The sequence below is a fragment of the Meleagris gallopavo genome, chromosome 2, assembly GCF_000146605.3.
Source record: "Meleagris gallopavo isolate NT-WF06-2002-E0010 breed Aviagen turkey brand Nicholas breeding stock chromosome 2, Turkey_5.1, whole genome shotgun sequence".
Taxonomy (NCBI): Eukaryota; Metazoa; Chordata; class Aves; order Galliformes; family Phasianidae; genus Meleagris; species Meleagris gallopavo.
In genome coordinates this window covers 104468743-104478937 of record NC_015012.2, presented here as the reverse complement: position 1 = coordinate 104478937, position 10195 = coordinate 104468743, and the positions used below count along the sequence as shown (strand labels likewise).

At 45.8% G+C, this 10195-nt stretch overlaps 1 long non-coding RNA gene across 4 annotated transcripts in view; it reads right to left on the bottom strand.

The window, feature by feature from the left end:
• Nucleotides 1-17: 17 nt before the first annotated feature.
• LOC109366337 overlaps nt 18-10195 on the bottom strand; it is an 11280-nt gene continuing 1102 nt past the window's right edge. Inside the window, exons 1-4 of one of the 4 annotated variants that reach the window (XR_004159023.1) lie at nt 9286-9643; nt 8624-8761; nt 4828-6246; nt 18-3197 (exon numbers count right to left, since the gene is read on the bottom strand). This is a non-coding gene — a long non-coding RNA (uncharacterized LOC109366337). Of the gene's footprint in view, nt 3198-4621; nt 6247-8623; nt 8762-9285; nt 9644-10195 lie in introns of those variants that run through there. The other 3 variants (XR_004159022.1, XR_004159021.1, XR_004159024.1) reach the window with 3 other exon arrangements.

Below are 10195 nucleotides of genomic sequence, written 5' to 3'. Positions count from 1 at the left end.
ACTAATGAAGCTGGCATTCAAAAAATTGAATGAAGAAGCTGTAAGTAAAAAGAAAAAATTGCGTTATGGTCCCTTTGGGCTTTTCTTTTTCTCTTCCTATTCTCCACTTTTGTTGTTGTTGCAATTTTTCTCATTTAATGTGCTTTTTTCAGGCTGGGTTTCATCTCTTTGCTTCTTTAAAACACTCTCAGTGTTTGCACGTCTTCCCTGGCTGCCCTTTAAAAACTGTTGTATTTCTCCCCACTCCATTCCCACCTTTGACCTCCATCACCTCTTTACCAGCACTCAAACTTGGTCATTTCTGAATTTCCCCTTACTAAACCCCTATGGAAGAGAAATGCTGCTTTCCCATTTTGCTGGTGGAGGGCTCTGCTTCCTACTTTCTGCATCATCATGCTATGGGCTTTTCCTTTCTTGTGCTCTCCCAGCAGCAGCCGGTCTGTCGGAGCTGGGGAACAGCTGCACCAAAAGGAGCTGGGAGACAAAAAGCACAAAGAAACGCCTGGTTTTAGTCTTGCATCTGCCATCATTGGTTGGCAACTCCATGGGGGGTTGGAACTAAATGATAAACTTGAAGGTCTCTTCCAATCTAGGCCATGTTGTGACCACAGCAACCTGTAATAGGGCAATGTATTGAGTTTTTAATGCACTGAGTAAAATCTGATTGGGAGAGGAGCAGTAAGGCTGGGACTTGCAGGTAGGACTCTTGTTGGCAGTGTCTGGAGAAATTAAGCACAGTTCGGGGGAATCGATGCAAATCAAGTCAGCACACCACAGTGGCAGATGAAGCTGGTGATAATTACAATGGAATATGAAGTGGGAGAAAATCTTCCTTAAGCTCTATCCTTTGGGTAAAGGACAACGGCGGGCGCTGTGGGGTCACCCCAATGGAAAGCTCTGCTCCACCATACCACTCTCACTCTCCCTCCTCAAAGGAAGGGAGGACAACACAAACAGATTTGAAACAGGGCTCAGATTTGAAATAAGCCACCTGCAACACAGCTGCAGCTTCTGGTGATCAGCTCTTAAAACCTTTGCTGATTTTTAAACTTCATAGAAAGACTTCTTGCTTGCTGCCAGCCTTTCCCTCCTCCCTGTACTTGCTGGGACTCGATCATGATTTACTCAAGAGATCCCATGCGAGACGGTTTGGACTGTGTTTTATTATCCCTTTGACGTGTGTTTTACACCTCTGGCTGCACAAGACACCAAGCACACATCTCTCACTGCTATTTGGTGGGACCCCTGCCATGCATCTGGGAACCATGACCAGCCCGTCAGCAGCACAATGTTTCCGCCTCATCAGGAGCACAGGATTTTTCAGGCTGTGTTTCAGCAGGACCTCTTTAATTCCATGTTGCAGTGTATTTCTAGATCTATCAGTTCACATTACCAATCTATTGAGCTGTAATATTGAGTAACCATAGCAACTGGTAAATCTTTTGGGGTAAGGCAAATGCAGTCTGCCCATACATAGACAATTTGGCTGTCGTCTTTTTTGTATGCATAATCTGAGCTCACATGTCTCCTATACCATGGTCCCATTTCATTTCCAAGGTTGGAACTTAAATCAACCTGGACATCAGATTTTAGAGAATAGATGTTGATGGGGATGGGATTTTTTTGCAGGAAGACCTCATTTCTGGGAGAGCCTCCTGCGCTGTCAGCAATCTCAGCAGCTGCACTTGGGTATGAGCTTTAGCACTGCTGTTCTCCAGTAAATCCTTCTTTTGTAAAAAAATAATACTCATTTTTGTCTCTTTTGTCCATATTGTATGATCGCAATATGACACTGCTCAAGTTTCATTTGTTTCCTAAGTCCCTTGTGTAGGCAGCTGTCTCCTATACCAAAGGAGTTAAAAACTCTTGGCTCATAAAGCAGTATCACTTTGGCCTCTCATAGTGCTGTATACCATTACACCCAGCACAGCCAGCAGCCTCTGCTGTAAATATTTCCTTTACTTCAGAGCCACGTTTTTACTGGACTTTGCCTTTGAAAAAAAAAAAAAAAAGACAAAATGCTTTTATTGTGGTGGAGCAGCAGGACACCCTGCTGCCTTGTTGCCACTGAGGGGAAGCCTTGCATTGCTGAAAGGACAGGTTGCTGCTTGCTCTGGGAGGATCCTTTATACCAAAAGGACAGAGGCACAGTCTGAGCACTTCCCATTCCCAGTTTCAGTTTCCACTCTGCTGTGGGATTTTACATTCATTTTCAATGGGAATGTTATTCTCCTTTCACATCTCTGGTCACTCCGATGACAGTGCTCCTCTGGAATTCTCATTTGCAGTAATTTTCAGCCAGTCAGAGCATGGACAACCTCTCCAAGTCAGGTTATTGCCACTTGTACCGACTGCAGAGAACATGCTTTAGCAGGGGGTTGGACTAGGTGGTCTCCAGAGATCCCTCTCAACCCCTATGACTCATAATTTCATGATTCTGTGATTCACCAACCTCACACAGGACCCTCATGAGCTCAGAGTTTGGGTGCCAGCACCCCAAAGCATTACCAGTCTCAGGGATCCAGCTTGCTACAGGAATAGCACAGACTGATAGCAGGAGACACACAGAGCTGCCTGTGTTTGAGGCTGGAACTGCTGCTGAATTGGACCAATTTTCCCTGCCCTCACTCTGCTCCAGCTCCCTTCTTGCTCCTCTCTGCAACCACAGCAGCTGACCAACAGGCGAAGTTGTTCCATACGCGTAAATGGGGAAGAAAAGCAACCAAAGCAGAGAAAAAAGTTGAATCATAGAATCGTAGACTCATAGAATCATGCAATGGATCCCCATTCCTCTTCTGTGCTACCTATGAAGGACAAAACAGAGAAAATTTCATTTGTGATCTATAAATTTCAGGTTGTGACAAGGGTCTCCATTTCCCCTTTGTACCTTGATTTGATATGATGTAGTTCATCCCATTTAACTGCAAGCACTGCTTCCCACTTATCCTGCAAAGCATCACCTTTACCTCTTTCCTCTCTCTTTGATTGCTTCCCGTGTTTTTCTTGCATTTCTAATCACTACTGGTGCATCTGCTATCCAGGTTAAAGCATCCGCCTCTGCAGGAGTCTCTGCTACAAGTAAGGACCTAATTAACTGCACAGGATCTCACTGAGGCCTGGAGCTGAGCAGACAGAGGAATCTTTGAGGGATAAGAAGAATATTCAGGACAATTCATAACAAGAATCGATGGTATTCTCTGGGAAAAAAAAAAAAAAAATTACAGAACCATAGAATCATTCAGGTTGGAAAAGACCGCTATCACTGAATCCAACCCCAGCCCACCCCCACCATGCCCACTGATCACATCCCTCAGTGCCACATCCCCACAGCTCTTGAACGCCTCCAGGGATGGGGACTCCACCATTCCATTGCTTTAAGGCGCAACTAAATGGGATTTAGTGTTAAGTGATCCTTGGCAGGGATAGACAGGACAGAAAGCCAGAGCTTGCTGTGGGGGTGTGAGGTCTCTGGCGGTATCCATCATGCTGTAAGAGCACTGATCAGTGAGGAAGCTGCTGGTACAGCATCAGCACAGGGGAAGCATCCGTGCCCAGGGGAAGGGGCATGGAAGTCAGCAGGAATCCGGTGTCGAGCGCTGTTGGAGATAAAAGAGTGAAGGAGACGGACTGACAGATCTGTCTCGCTGCGGCAATTCTTGTGCGCCTCATGGAGCTGCTCATGGGTTTAAAAGTAAGCACTTAAGTGCCTATTGGCTGCGCGAGGGCTTTAGTGCTCTTCAAACTAGTGAAGCAGATGATACTTCAAAGGCATTAAAAGTAGGTTAAGGAAAGCATTTCGCAGACTGAGTAGACATCTGAATAAAACTGACAGTCTTTAAGTGCAGATGAGTAAATAGAGGGAGTTCTCAGTGGGACCGGCTCTGTAGGGTTAGAGAACAGCTCTGTTTTATTCCCTGTTCAGTGCTTGGTCTCTCCAGTGTGACTGCCAAAAAAGGAGAAGCTATACCAACGCTGACGGGAGCTATCGTGACACATACATACAGACCAAAACAATCAATCTGTATTTTAATTTTTACACCATAAAGTCAGCAACAAATAAAAATCCTTTCGGGAAGGAAGAAGAAAATACTGTTTTATTTTCAGTGTTAGCCAATTAGCCCAGTGCTCTGGCTGTGCAGGAAGGAGCTGCTTAGCCCTTACCTTTCAGCCCTCAGTCACCCAGAAACACCACCTCAGCTTCTGATTGAAGCCCATTCTGTAGGGCTCTGAAGATTTTTAAAAAGGCATTTTAAAGTATTTTGTACTTCCGTGATTAGTAACACTTGAGAGGACTAAAACTGAAGAAGTGCATCTCCCCACCCCCACGTTTTAGCCTTTTGCTCAGATGAGATAAAGAAATGAGGTTACTTGATTTCCCTTTAGAGTTTATAATCAGCCACACTATTTTAATAAATTGCATTTAGTTCCACTTTCTGTTTCTGAAACACAAGTACAATGTAGCCATGTTTTGGTTATAAGCTCCACAGGAAGATGTTCCAAATGTCAACAAATACAATCGCAATCTTATTATTTTTCCTTTTAAACGTCAAGCAATATCTCTACCAGTGTGAACTTCTGTAAATCTTTTTCAAAGCAATTTTATTTCTGATTTGAAGCTGCCTAATATCAGGCATTAAGGATCAGCTTCTAAAAATTCACTGAGCAACAACCTGCTGCAGGAATCCATTGGCACTGAGTACTACGCCTGGTAATAGATTTTTGCAAAGCCTGGTATTCCCTATGGTAGTAAATACAGAGTCTTGGCATCACTGATGCCAAATCCACGAGGTTCTGTGTCAGCATGTCTTCTAAAATGATTATACCTACACATAACAGGCAGTATTTCTTCTGCTCAGCTCAATGTTACAACCTCCTTTCTGCAAACAGCTGTGTCATTAACTTGTCCGGCGTCATGAGGAATGGCATATTTACCCTACTGAAGATAGGAATTAATAATAGTTACAATAATAACTTTAGTTAAGCAGAGAAATATAAACACGTTATTAATCATTAACAGAAATCAGCCCATTCATAACACCTCAAAGCTCTCTCGGAGGAGGATTGTAGAAAACTGAGATTTCCTCTACATTTTAAATTGGGCGACATGCTCTCTGTTAAACAAAAAAGTGATTGTTTAGGAAAAAATCTGTTGCTATTTTGCATGGCTGTCCCTCTTTGACACCATCTGTGGTCAGATTAAATGCTGAGATCTGAATCAACATCTCTGCCTTTAATCTCTTGTTGATATTTCTGTAGACTGAGAGGTAAAAACCAGCGGCGGGGGCTGCCCACTTGTGTGTCTCAGTTATGCCAGCGCAGTCGTAATGAATTTCTTAAGTCAAATGTAAATATGACCCTGGAATGTGGAAGCATACATTTTTGGTCTCTGAGGTCTAATAAAAACACAAAAGCTTTCTGTGCGGTTCGACACAGCATTAGGAGTGCTTTGTGAGATACCCCCAGACCCTCTGCAGCTTCTGAAGCTAAAATTAAAAGCACTCCGAGTTTCCTGCGGAACATTAAGTGTTTTCCTTCTAATTGTTTACAATTTGCTCTGTGCTGTGCCTGTGCCTGGAACCAATGCCATAAAAAGCCACTGACAAACCCAGAGTGGTCTCTTCGCATCCAAAAAGCAGAAGAAATGCATGCGAGGGGCTTTCCTACCGACAGGCAATGACTCGACCTACGAGACCCAGCGAAGTTACGCACCGCATACTTTTGCCCTCGCACTGAGCATAAAATAGGTCACAGCAGAGAGACGCTGTGGCTTTAAGCATTGCCTGGCCTGAGCCGGATTATCATTAGGTTACGTAACTGCTGATGAGCTGCTTTTCATTAAGGCTTCCCCGAGTGGTGCTGGGAGCAGGCACTGCCTCCAACCATCCCGGGAAGGATTTCCTCCCAGCGTGCTGCGAGCCCTGCGGTGTGCATCCAGGCCAAGGTGCTTCCATCAACTGCATGGGCTTAGGAGGTGTCTGCACGTGCAACCACCAATTAACCTTCGTGGGCTTGTGTGTTCGTTTTGGCTACGGTGTTGTTGCAATGTTTTGTAAATAAGACGTATCAAAAAGGGGTTAAATCAGTGTGTTAAAATGTCTAGCTCTTGGCATGGGGTTTTGTGTTAGCAAAGTGCATTCTCTGCTGAGAAAAACCCGAAACTTTCACACCTTGTGGTGGTCTTAAAGACTGTCACACAGGAAATGATGGTGCACTGTGGCAGCAACAGCGCAGTGCACCTGCAGAGACCTTAGAAAAGAGGAGAAAAAGCTGTTTTCAGTCATACTGATAGGACAAAGGGAAATGGTTTCAAACTCAAAGAGGGGAGATTTAGATTGGATACAAGGAAGAAGTTTTTTTACAGTCAAGATAGGGCACAGATTGCCCAGAGATATGGTGGAAGTCCTGTCCCTGCAGACGGCCAAGGTCAGGCTAGATGGGGCTCTGAGCACTGATGGAGCTGTGGGTGTCCCTGTTCAGTGCAGGGGATTTGAACCAGATGACCTTTAAGGGTCCCTTCCAACTCAAATGATTCTATGGTATTCTCACTCCTAGGCTCAGAAGGGCCAAGTTCTAGCCAGGACTTTGCCTCCCATTGGGATGAGCTGGAGGACAAGGGGTATCCATCCTCAGGTCTCACTTATTCCTCCACTGGAAGCAGCCAGCAGTGCTGCTTCACTCCATGGAGAGGCCATCCCTGTGAGCACAGGTACACCTGTACTGCAATGACCTGCTTGTCTGGATGCCACCACCAAATGCCATTCCTGTAACCTTCTGCCATTTGTGCCTTCTGATGCTGCCACACCCAGCATTCTTAACCCTCAGTTAGACTGATTATAACATTTCTGTGACATCTTTAACGGATAAGTAAGGTGAAGAGCTCCACATTCATCAAGGGCTCAGCATGGAACAGAATCAAGCCCAAATTCAGAAGGCACGTAAACTTCTAAGGAAGCATGCTCACAACAAGTGGACACAATACTATCATCAAAGGAATTACTTATTACTGTGCTGAATATGGCCAAGAAGCTTTAAAGGACTCAATACTATTAACGTTACCTTCTTAATGACTATACACTGGCTACTTGTGGATTACAAGAATCTCTTAAAATAGAATCACAGAGGGTGGATAGCGATAGGAGAAGGGGGAATGGTTTTAAACTGAGACAGGAGAGGTTTAGGTTAGATCTTAGGAGGAAGTTTTTCATCCAGAGGGTGGTGAGGCACTGGAACAGGTTGCCCAAGGAGGCTGTGGATGCCCCATCCCTGGAGGCATTCAAGGCCAGGCTGGATGTGGCTCTGGGCAGCCTGGTCTGCTGGTTGGTGACCTGCACATAGCAGGGGGTTGGAACTGGATGAGCATTGTGGTTCTTTGCAATCCAGGCCATCCTATGATTCTATGATTCTGTGATAGAATCATGAAAATTGTAAAAGAGCTCTAAATCACCCAATCCAACCCCACCCCTCCATGCCCACTGCCCACTGTGTCCCTCAGTGCCACATCCCCACGGTTCTGGAACACCCCCAGGGATGGTGACGCCACCACCTCCCTGGGCAGCTGTGCCACTGCATCATCACTCTTGTGGAGAAGAATTTTTTTCCTGATATCCAATGTGACAGAGCTGCTTCATAAATTGAACTGCAACCTGAAAATGGCCTTTAGCCCAACTGAGTGATGTGCAAAACTGGACTATTGGTGACACCATGCAACAGGGACCAGGGCAACCAGAAAACCTCAGTGCTGTTTTGGCTGGTGATCCCACAATTCCTTACTTGCTGCTTGACCTCCACTTAAGCCTCTTAAACACCACTTTGTAAATATAAAATGAAGATAATCATATCACCGTGTTTTATAAAGTGCTCAGGTGAGAAAGATCTCGCAACAGTAAATTATTTGTCATTTGCAGTCAGCTGGAAATTAAAACTGCTCTCAGATAAAGTCTCACCCACCACAGCTTCAATTACTTGGTGGGAGGGGGGCTTTGTTTTGTATTTAATTCCAGGCAGTTTTAAAATAATTATTTCATTTTACTGATGGATTTCATTTTTGCCATGTGTATTCGAATGAGACATTTAATCTTTTTTATAATACGTTTTGAAGTCTCATTCATTTAAATTGTCACAGCCTGACAACACTGTAATGTACTTAAAAATGGCATTGTTTGTACCCGCATTCCATTTAAAAATTAACTTGCAGATTAAAGTAATAAAAATGGTTTTTTACTTCTCGGTGTTAATATCACCGAAAACTTAAAATGCCCCTCCTGCCTGAGATTAGCTCATAGCTATGTTCTCGTAAGGGATTTGTGGAAGGAAATATCCTAACATCAAACCCTATGACTTTGTGTTAGCGGTGAAGGCTGAGCATTTTCTGCCTGAGTAAAGGCAAAGTGGGCATAGCCTGCAGAGGCAGTGCAGAGCTGGCAGCTCGCAGAACTTGGGGACTTGCACAGCTTCCTCCCTCGCTGCTGTCACAAAGAGAGCAGGACCAGAAGGAATCTATTAGCACTTCCACCTAGATGTGTTGCAACAAAGGGTCATGCAGCAGCATGCAGCGGCGCAGAGCGTTGCCCCAGCCCCTACTAAGTATGCAATTAAAGGAGAATCCTTAATGTTCCTTCGTTACCTTGCAGACAGCGTGAGTTCCGCAGCAGAGGATTTGTTCTGGGTGTATGATTGCAGGTCACTGCTCTTCTTTGGATTGCTTCTCTGCTGCTTTCTCACTTGTTTCAGTGCTTTTGTTCACGCACACGAGCCTGAAATCCTTTATAGATGAATATATACATATATATAAAGTTAATCAACAGTTTGCCTAGGTGAAGATGGGCAAAATATACGCCATTTTATTGACAAATGCAGTTAACCATGCTGGAATAACAGCCCAGGAGAAACCTTCTTGATCCCCAAATAAGGGAAAACAATCAGCATGCCCACCATCACTGTCCCCATGCCTTCCGCCTGCCAAAGGGTTAACTCAAGCTCAACCTGCCCGTCCCAGAGATAAAGGAGGCAGTTATGAAATACATCCGCGGGGCTTTCCTTTTTGGAGAGCAGAGAGGTAACTGCGTGGATCCCCCTCAAAGACGCAGGTTTCCAAGGAAGACAACATTCAGATGGTGCGGGTAGATGTGTAATCTCGTGTGTTTGGCTGGGCCTTTCAGGGCCGATTTGTTCTGCTATAACAAATGCTCTCTCAAGCCCCAGAGGAATAAAGAGCCCCCACGGAAAAGAATGAGCCACCTGAAGCTCAGGCTTATTTTAACCATTCAACCCATTGAGCTGTTTTACCTCGTGACACATAAGGTGTTTGGGGATTTCACAGCTCCACAGAGACGATGAATAATGTAACGAGATACAGCCGGGATGCGATAAAACAGTTCATAGAGCAAGCGTGGCTGTTCCACTTGCAGCAGCTTTCTGTGGAAATGGCAGAACATGTGGGTGAGGACAGCAAGCAGCGGTCACTCCGCACGGGACGGCTGCCACACGCTGCTTTCTTCTGAATGTTTGGCTTTGGTGCCCATCTGAGACAACTGCCAGAAGTTCTGGTGCCTCAGAGGAGAGGGATGTGGTGATCTGAGAGGTCTTTTCCAACCTTAATGATTCTGGGGAGGATCTGGAGCACAAGTGTGACAGGGAGAGACTGAGGGAGCTGGGATGGGTCAGACTGGAGCAGAGCTCAGGGGAGACCTCATTGCTCCTATAGATCCTGAAAGGAGGCTGTGGTGAGGTGGAGGTCAGCATCTGCTCCTAAATAACAGTGATAGAATGAGAGGTGATGGCCAGAAGTTGCACCAGGAGAGGTTCAGGTTGGATATTAGGAACAATTTCTTCTCAGAAAGAGCGGTGCTGCAGAGGCACAGCTGCACAGGGAGGTGGTGGGGTCACCAAACCTGGAGGTGTTCAGTGTGGAGATGTGGCACCGAGGGCTGGGCACGTGGGGTTGGGGATCTCAGAGCTCTTTTCCAGCCTGGTTGATTCGATGAGCATTGCAACGTTGGGAAACGAAACCTGGTGGGTGCAACTTCTGGTGCAAACAAACGCTGCTGAAGCAACCCCGTGCCTCCGCGAGGCCTCAATGCGAGGTGGGAACGCGGAGAACGGGCTGAGCAGCAGGTCCCCACGGCGGCACTCGCGTGTCACTCCGCGCTGAGGTGACGGCAGGGCCGCGCTGCCCGCGGCTCCGGCACGGCCCCCC